Raw genomic sequence first — 9,534 nt, forward strand, 5'->3', positions numbered from 1 at the left:
AAAACATGTAAAAATATTTAAACAAAAAAATTAATGTTTAAGTCCATAATTTAAAAAAAGTTATAAAGAAAAAATAAAATAAATGAAAAACTTTTGGAACCATACCTAATTTGATGAATTTAACAGCAGATCAGAAAAAATTAGTGAATTCTAGAAGGTAGTGAAAAATTTCCCCACATGTAAAATAGAGACAAATGTACAGGAAATGTAAAAGAGAGACTGATAGAGGTTAAAATGAAGATGTCTAGCACACAAACACTGGATTTCCAGAAGGAAAGACTGGTAGAGAGTCAGTTTTTAAACTTGTTTTACATTCAATCACTGTATACCATTCCAGCTTACAAAGAGAATTCTTCCAGCATGAATACACTGTATATTAGACCAGTCAGACATCCTGTCATACACATTATCATCAACAGATAATTTTCCATGTTTTGTGTTCCTTAAATGTTTTCCCCCTTGATTCCCTCATTCCCACATCCCCCCATCTTCCACTCTCCTCCCACACTATCACTAGTACCCACAGTTAGTACAAACAGCCAAACAGCATATAAAAAAATGTTTAAGATCCCTTACTGTAAGGGAGATGCAAATCAAAACTACAATAAGATACCACCTAACCTCAGTCAGAATGGCTAAGATTAAAAATATAAAGAAAAATAAGTGCTGGTGAGGCTGCAGTGAAAAGGTGAGGCATATTTAAACAGATAAAGACGAGTATTTTCCAAAACCAATCAAAGACTAGAATCTAAGAACGCAGAAAGCAGAATATGTATCACCAAATAGGAAAGCAGATTTAAAAGTAAAGACACACTCAGGTACACTAAGAAACTCTACAAAGCAACCAGAGAAAAAGTAAAGATTATTTACAATTGGGAAATTATAACAGAGTTCTTTGCAGTATCAGTGGAATTCAGAAAATATTAGTCTGGTATTAGAAAGTGTTGAGAGGAAATAATTGCATCAACTTAGAATGGTAAATCCAGCAAAACTGAATCTTAAGAACAGAGGCAAAATAAGGATATCCCATGTAAACAAAAATTGAGTTTACCAAGTTTTAAAGAACTTCTAAAAAGTATACTTCAGATAAAAGGAAAATGACCAGAGGGAGACCTGAGAAACAAAAAGGAATCGTGAACAAAGAAATGGTGACCATTAGATATACCCAAACAGAACTTATTGTATAAAACAATAATAATTTATGTTATCTATATTTATATTTTTCAGAAAGGACACACTGAAAGAATGGAAAACAAAGGTATGTAAATTGATTGAGTTAGGGATAGAGTTAAAATGATCTGAGGCCCTTACATTTGTTTAGTGGAAGGGAAAAATTATGGGCTAAGAGATTTTGTTATATATGTCTCGAAAGTGTCAAAAGTAATCACTAAAAAACTAAAACTATAACACCCAAACACACGGAATGGGAAAAATGAAATAAAAGTAAAAGACACACTCAGGTACACCAAGAAGCCAAAATTTCAATTTTTAAGAAGCAAGACAGAAAACAAAAAGTAGATGGTAGAAACACGCACGAACAAATCAGTAACAGTGAAGCAGAGAATGGTGCACAGGTATCAGTCCTTGTGAGGGAAACACCAGACACTATTTAGCAGGAAAGGACTCTATCAATTTCTGTTAAGATTCCTAGATCTGGTAGAATCCTAGGTCTGGCAAGAGTCTCTAAACAAACTCAGCTGCCGGGAGTTTTGCCTCAACCCAGCTGCTAGAGTGCGAGCCTGGTAAGACAGAACGCTTGCACAAGTCAAGCAAAGCTGATTTGTTACTCACAGATGGAAAGCAAGGATGAACAAAAGGCCTAGCATCCACGGTGAGCCCGTTCCCCCAAACTCAGGAAAGCGGCCTGCACAGGGTAGATTGAATCTCATCTGCATGGCCCCACTTGCTCACCGTAGCTGAGAGATCCTGAAAGCAGTCCCAAGGGAAAACTTAGCTCACTGATACGGAAGTTATATTCTTTTCAAGAAAACAAATTGAGGCCTAACTTGGTGGCATAGTCAGTAGCAAACTAAACTGTAGTGCTGGAAGCCACATGGTCAACCATGGGTTCAGATCTCAGGTCAGCCTGAAAACACATCAGGTTCATGAGAATATACCCAAGAAGATCCTGAGGAGCTGGGGGCTAAGGAAAAGAAATAACAGCATGACAAGACCCTGTTGAGGGCACTTCTCTCTCTCACTGACATGTATGTGCTTGCTATCATGAATAAAATAAATGAATAAGTAAAAGAGAAAGCAAGAGAAAGAAAGGAAGAAGACAGAAAGATCTAGACCACAAAGGAAAGAATCAGTATCATACAAACTATATTATCTAATTTAATGCTAAAAAGTAAAAATTAAGAACAAAAGGCTATATTTTAAATGAAAACACATTTTGAAATTTAGAATATTCATTTCTAAATAAGTCATTACCAAAAAAAGAAGGGTCAGGTGGTGGCCCAGCAGTAACGTAGCTGGACCCACATGGGAAGGGTCATTGGTTCACATCCCAAGGCCTCCTGAGCACACTGGGTACTATGTGTGCCTGTTTTCTTGATTGGCTGAGACAGGGGATGGAGTGTGTTGTGCACATCTTGTTCAGAGCATCTTCTTCCCCCTCTGTCTGTTTCTCTGCCACAAAGAATGAAATAAAAACTTCATTAAAAATTAAAAAGGGGGGCCAGCAAGTGGCATAGTGGTTAAAGTGCTGGACTCCCACATGGCCAACCACAGTCCGAGTCTTGGATTTGGCGGCTTTCTCTATATAGATAGATAGATAGATAGATAGATAGATAGACACACACACACACACACACACACACATATTTATAGCTCTGTGGACAATCTTTTTTAAATTATGATGATGAATAAAATTAAAGTAATTCTTTTAAAATTTTAAAAAATTATAATGGTGTTCTATCAATAGTTCATTCCACCATTCCACTGCTAGTAACAGGAAATAACTAGAACCAGATAATTTACAAAAATAGAGGTTTACCCCACTTTTAGTGGGACTACATCACAACGGAGCAAAGGGCTGGAGAGCGTGGTCTGTGATTCATGTGTCTGTCTGTCTTGCTTCCTCTTCTTATAAACTTACCAGAACTCAGTCATGGGAGTGCTACCCTAATAACATTTATCTTTTTTTTAATTTACTTTTTTATTTCAAGTTCTTTCATACATTCAATCTCATTATTTAGTTTGCAAAGTGAATATTCCAACATGTGTACACTTCTCCCCAGTCCAGATAACAATACTGTAAAATTATCTTCAACAGATAATACCCCATTTCTTTGTCCCATTAATGCTTTACCTCTCTATTTTTCTTCTAAACGTCCTCTTTCCACAGCCCTCAGCTTTATCAATTAAAGTTCTGACCCACCTTAATCTTATTATAATGGCTAAACACATAAATTGGTTGGGGGGAGGGAAGGACATATTCAAATTACAGTAAGTGGAAACTTTCAAACATTTTAAATTGAATAAATTATTAAATTATCTATATCAAAATTTGGAGCTATAGCAAAAAAAAAAAAAAAAAAACCCACCATTGCTTACAAAAGCTACTGTGCACATTGTAACAAAGGCAGGACATACCATTTTGGAGGAAGATACTATGCACATTGTAACAAAGGTAGAAGGACATACCACATTGGTGGTCTGCTCTGCCCACACATGTAGCACCTTCTTCCCCCAAGGTGACCTTGAGAATGAGACATTTCAATTTGTGTCTCAGGAAAATGACAAATGGCTCCTGTGTTACAGATCTCATGGTGAGTAGCAAAATTGTGAGGATAGGTGCCACAATACCAAGAATCTATTGTATATGTTTTTCAACATTTTCCTTAGTTGACCTCCAAAAACAGTCCCAAACCAACCTTATTTTTCACTTCCCCCACTTTTTTTTTTGAATTGCCAGAGGGCATGCATGCAGTCTCTAGAAGAAAGAGACAGAGAGAGAGAAAGCATCCCCGCAATGGGGCATGGTCACTCCACAATCCCTTCTCTTCCTTTTCCCTATCGTATGGGGATTTTTGGCATACATGTGCATGCATCCCTGGCATGATTTTCAAGCCGTCAGGTCCAGGACTCAAACCGCAGTCAACCATGTGGGAGTCCAACATCTTAATTACCCTGCTACCTGCTGGCCTGAAGGTTAAATGTTCCTAAAATAATTAAAGAAATTATATCAGTATTTTAAAATTCTTTTCAAATACAAAAATACCGAGATAGTTTATAGCAAAATTCTACTATATTTTCAAGAAACAAATAATTATATCTTATATAATCTTTTTCAAAAATTATTTTAAAAGATGGGCCACTCCCCAGCTTATTCTAAGGCTATGAAAAATAATAAAACCAGACAAGAAATATCTTTTAAAATTTTAAAAAATTATAATGGTGTTCTATCAATAGTTCATTCCACCATTCCACTGCTAGTAACAGGAAATAACTAGAACCAGATAATTTACAAAAATAGAGGTTTACCCCACTTTTAGTGGGACTACATCACAACGGAGCAAAGGGCTGGAGAGCGTGGTCTGTGATTCATGTGTCTGTCTGTCTTGCTTCCTCTTCTTATAAACTTACCAGAACTCAGTCATGGGAGTGCTACCCTAATAACATTTATCCTTTTTTTAATTTACTTTTTTATTTCAAGTTCTTTCATACATTCAATCTCATTATTTAGTTTGCAAAGTGAATATTCCAACATGTGTACATTTCTCCCCAGTCCAGATAACAATACTGTAAAGTTATCTTCAACAGATAATACCCCATTTCTTTGTCCCATTAATGCTTTACCTCTCTATTTTTCTTCTAAACGTCCTCTTTCCACAGCCCTCAGCTTTATCAATTAAAGTTCTGACCCACCTTAATCTTATTATAATGGCTAAACACATAAATTGGTTGGGGGGAGGGAAGGACATATTCAAATTACAGTAAGTGGAAACTTTCAAACATTTTAAATTGAATAAATTATTAAATTATCTATATCAAAATTTGGAGCTATAGCAAAAAAAAAAAAAAAAAAAAAAAAACCCCCACCCACTTAGAAGGAAATCAATAGCCTTGATAGGAATTGATGCACTAAAGATCCAACCTGAAGAAAGTAAAAGGAGTGATAAACTAAATGTAAAAGCAGAAATTAGTGAAGTAGGAAACAAAGATACAATAGAGGATTAACAAGCCCACAGTATGATTTTTGGATAAAACTAATGAAATAGATAAATCTTTGATAAGGCTAATCATAAAAAAAAGAAAGAAAATGCTTGAATAAATGTTTCATATAAAAAGGAACTTAAAGGAGAAACAAATTAATATAATAAGAGAATATCACATGTAAGACTAAGCAAATAAATTTGAAAACTAATTGACTCAAGAAAACAGAAAGTCTGAATATTTCTTTCTTTCGTTTCTTTTTTTTTTTTTTTTCAAGATTTTCTCCATAGGGTGTGTGCACTCATAGGAGAGAGACAGTGAGAGGCAAAGTGAAAAAAACCACCCCCCAAAGGGGATGACTATGCCACAATCCCTTCTCCTCCTGGCATTTTGGGCACATGTGCATGCATCCCTGGCATGATTTTCAAGCCGTCAGGTCCAGGACTCAAACCGCAGTCAACCATGTGGGAGTCCAACATCTTAATTACCCTGCTACCTGCTGGCCTGAAGGTTAAATGTTCCTAAAATAATTAAAGAAATTATATCAGTATTTTAAAATTCTTTTCAAATACAAAAATACCGAGATAGTTTATAGCAAAATTCTACTATATTTTCAAGAAACAAATAATTATATCTTATATAATCTTTTTCAAAAATTATTTTAAAAGATGGGCCACTCCCCAGCTTATTCTAAAACTATGAAAAATAATAAAACCAGACAAGAAATATATGAGAAAGAAAAATTATAGGCCAGTCTCACTACTAAACATAAATGCAAAAATCCTAAACAAAGATATCAGCAAATATAATTTCGTGATATATAAAAAGATTATGCATCATGACTAAGTTTGTCCTATTCCAAGAATACAAGTGTGAGTTAACACAAACTCTATAAATATCATTTACCACATTAAAATGTTTGATCATCTCAATAGAGATAAAGCAAATGATAAAATCCAATACTCATTAATGATTTAAAAAAAAACTCTTAGCAAAAGCGGAATGGAATGAAACTTCCTTAACTAATAAAGATAATCTATTAAAAACTTAGAGCAAACATCATTCTAACCGTAAAATATTAGTAATACTTCACTTAAATTTCAGAATAAGATAAGGCCACTATGACCTTATCTTATTCTGTGACCACTACGATCACTCTTGTTTAAGACTGTACCAGATTGTCCTAACCAATGAAAGAAATAAAATAAAATAAAGGGTTTCTAGAACAAAAGAGGAAGAACTGTCATATTTCTAGACAATGTAATCGCTTACACTGGAAACCCAAAAGCATCTAAAATTATTATAAGTAATAAGGTGTTTAGCCAGATGGGTGCTTTTAAATTAATGTAAAAATCTATTGAATTCCGTGAACCAGCAGTTAGCGTAATGGCTATGTCGCTGGACTCCCACGTAGTCGACCGCAGTTCGCATCCCGGACCCAGTGGCTTAAAACTCACGCGTGTGCGTGCGTGCCCAAGATCCTGAGAGGAGAAAGGATTGTGGTGTGGCCATCCTCCCTGGGAGATGATTTCTTGCTTTCTGTCTCTCTGTCTCTCTCTGTCTTTCTGGTGGGCGCACGTGCCCTACAAAAAAAGAACAGTGGAGGTTGTGGTGAAAGGAGGTTCATGGATTTAAAAAGATACAGCCTAGGTTATAGATCATCTAGTTTGCATGAGAGAGCCATGGAGTAAGAATAAGCCATGGACTGGGCCAGCAGGTAGCATGGTGGTTAAGGCACTGGACACTCACATATGGCTGACTATGGTTCAAGTCCCGGACTTAGTGGCTTACTTTCTTGCTTTCCCTCTCTCTCTGTGTGTGTCTCTCTCTGGTCAAATTAAAATAAATGAATGAATAAAAAAACAAAGAATAATCCATGGACTAATAAATTGGGAGGAACTCTCCATGGTGAAATTTATTCTTCAAGTCATTGTTGAAGACAATAGAACAATCATCTAGCAACTAGTAGAATTTAACAGCTGGGTGTGGTCAAGGAAACAGAAAAGGCGAGCCCAACCCAAACTATTGTCATCCTAGAGTGACTGTAGCCATTCCTAACATGGGCCACCCTGAATATCAACTTCAGGAGTTTTAACACTGTGGAAGAGGAGAGAATAGACCACCAAAATAATCCAGCCAGTCACTCAAACAATAAACAAGCATTTAAAAATAATAGACCTTCTATTATGTGTTAACCAAAACTTCTACTGTCCAATAAAAGAATAAGGCATACAAAAAATAAAATAGTATATTTTACATTTACACTGTAAAAACTACCTGAGAAAATGACCAGATGTTAAATTTCACAGAAAAAAAATTTAATACCCATCAAAAACATATTCCAAAATGAAGGGAAAATGAAGACATTCCCAGGTAAACAAAAACTGAGATAATTTGTCACTAGCAGAGCTGCCCTAAAAGAGAGTTTTTCATGCCAAATTAATAGGACATTAGTTACTCAAATTCACATGAAAAAAATTAAGAGCATTATAAAGGTAACTACAGAGGTAAATATAAAAAACAATATAAGTGTATTTTTATTTATAACTCTTTGTTTCCTTCTATTTGATTTACGATAGAACATATAAAGCAATAATGATATATTTGTGTTGGCTAGCCATATAGTGCAATGGTTAAGCCCTGTACATAAAAAGTCATATCCCACCTAGTCGACCACAGTTGACTGACCCCAGCAGCTTGAAAAGCATGCCAGGCGTGTGCACATGCAGGCTCCAAATCCTGCTGGGATAAAGAAGTGGAGGGAAAAGGATTGAAGCATGAATACCACCCCCCCTCTTTCTTTCTTTATTTCTTTCTCTCTCTCTCTGGGAAGCATAATACACCTTCTGATAATAATAATATATATTTCTATTGATGGGTATACCATGTCTAATGATGTAATTTGTACAAAAATAACATCACAAAGGAAAGAGGAGGAAATGAAGTATATAAGAACAAAGTATTGTAAAATATTGAAATTAAGTTGCTATTACTCCAAACTACATTGTTATAAATTTGTGCTAGTTGTAATTCCCAGGGAAGCCACTGAAAACTAATTTTTAAAATAAAATAGTAGTGAAATAAATGGCAAGGGAGTTGCAATAGCACACTAAAAAGTATCGATTCAACACAGAAGAAGGCGGTAATGGAGAAACTGAAGAACAAAAAAGGCAGACAACATATGGAAAACAAATAGCAAAATGGCAGGCATCAATCCTACCTTAGTAATACTTATATTAAGTGTAAAAGGACCTAACACTTCAATTAAAAGGCAGAAATTTCAGAATGAATTAATTTTAATGACCAAACGACATATTCTTTATAAGAGACACACTTTACACAACTAGACTTAACACACATCTGTAGAATACTCAATAACAGTAGAATATACATTTTTCCTTTTCTGAGAATTATTATTTAATTTTAGTTATCATTATTATTATTCTTCAATTTGTTACAGGCCATGAGTGCTCACCAGAAAGGGGGGGTGGGGAGTGAGAGAACAAGCTGCCAGGTCCAGGACTCTAACTGCAGTCAGCCATATGGGAGTCCAGCACCTTAATCACCAGGTCACTTGCTGGCCCTCAGAATATACATTCTTAACTACAGTTCAAACATTCTCTAAGACAGACTATCCACTAAGCCATAAAACAAATGACCAAAAAAAATTTTAAACAATGGTATCATATAAAGTATGTTCTCTGACTATAGTGGAATGAAATTAAAAATGACTAACAGAAATAAATATGGGGAACTCACAAATAGGCAGAAGTTATACAACATATTTCTTTTCTTTTCTTTCTTTCTTTTTTTTTTTTTTAAGGATTATTTTATTTAACTTTATTTATTTACTTATTTTAAGAGAGACAGAAAGTGAAAAATCACCCTCCAGGGTAGATAGCCTCACTGCATTCCCTTTTCCTCTATTCTCCTCTCGGGATTTTGGTCATGCATGCACATGTACCCAGCATGAGTTTTAAGCCACCGGGTCTGGGACTCAAACTGTGGTCGACTGTGTGGGAGACCAGTGATATAACCATTACACCATCTGCTGGTCCCTACAACTTATTTCTTTTTATTTATTCATTCATTTATTTATTTATTTATTTATTTTATTTAGAGAGAGCTTTGATATAGTACACGTGCATTCGCTGAAGAGAGAGAGAGAGAGACAGAGAGACAGAAAGCAAGAAATCACCGCCCCCCCCCCCAGGGGGATGGCCATGCCACAATCCCTTCTCTTCCATTCTCCTCTCAGGATCTTGGGCACACATGCACATGTGCCTGGCATGAGTTTCAAGTCACCAAGAGCTGTGGTTGACAACGTGGGAGTCCAGCATCATAACCATTATGCCATCTACTGGTCCCTACAAC

This window comes from Tupaia chinensis, unplaced genomic scaffold (assembly GCF_000334495.1).
Source record: "Tupaia chinensis unplaced genomic scaffold, TupChi_1.0 Scaffold147282_1, whole genome shotgun sequence".
In the NCBI taxonomy this organism is placed as follows: Eukaryota; Metazoa; Chordata; class Mammalia; order Scandentia; family Tupaiidae; genus Tupaia; species Tupaia belangeri.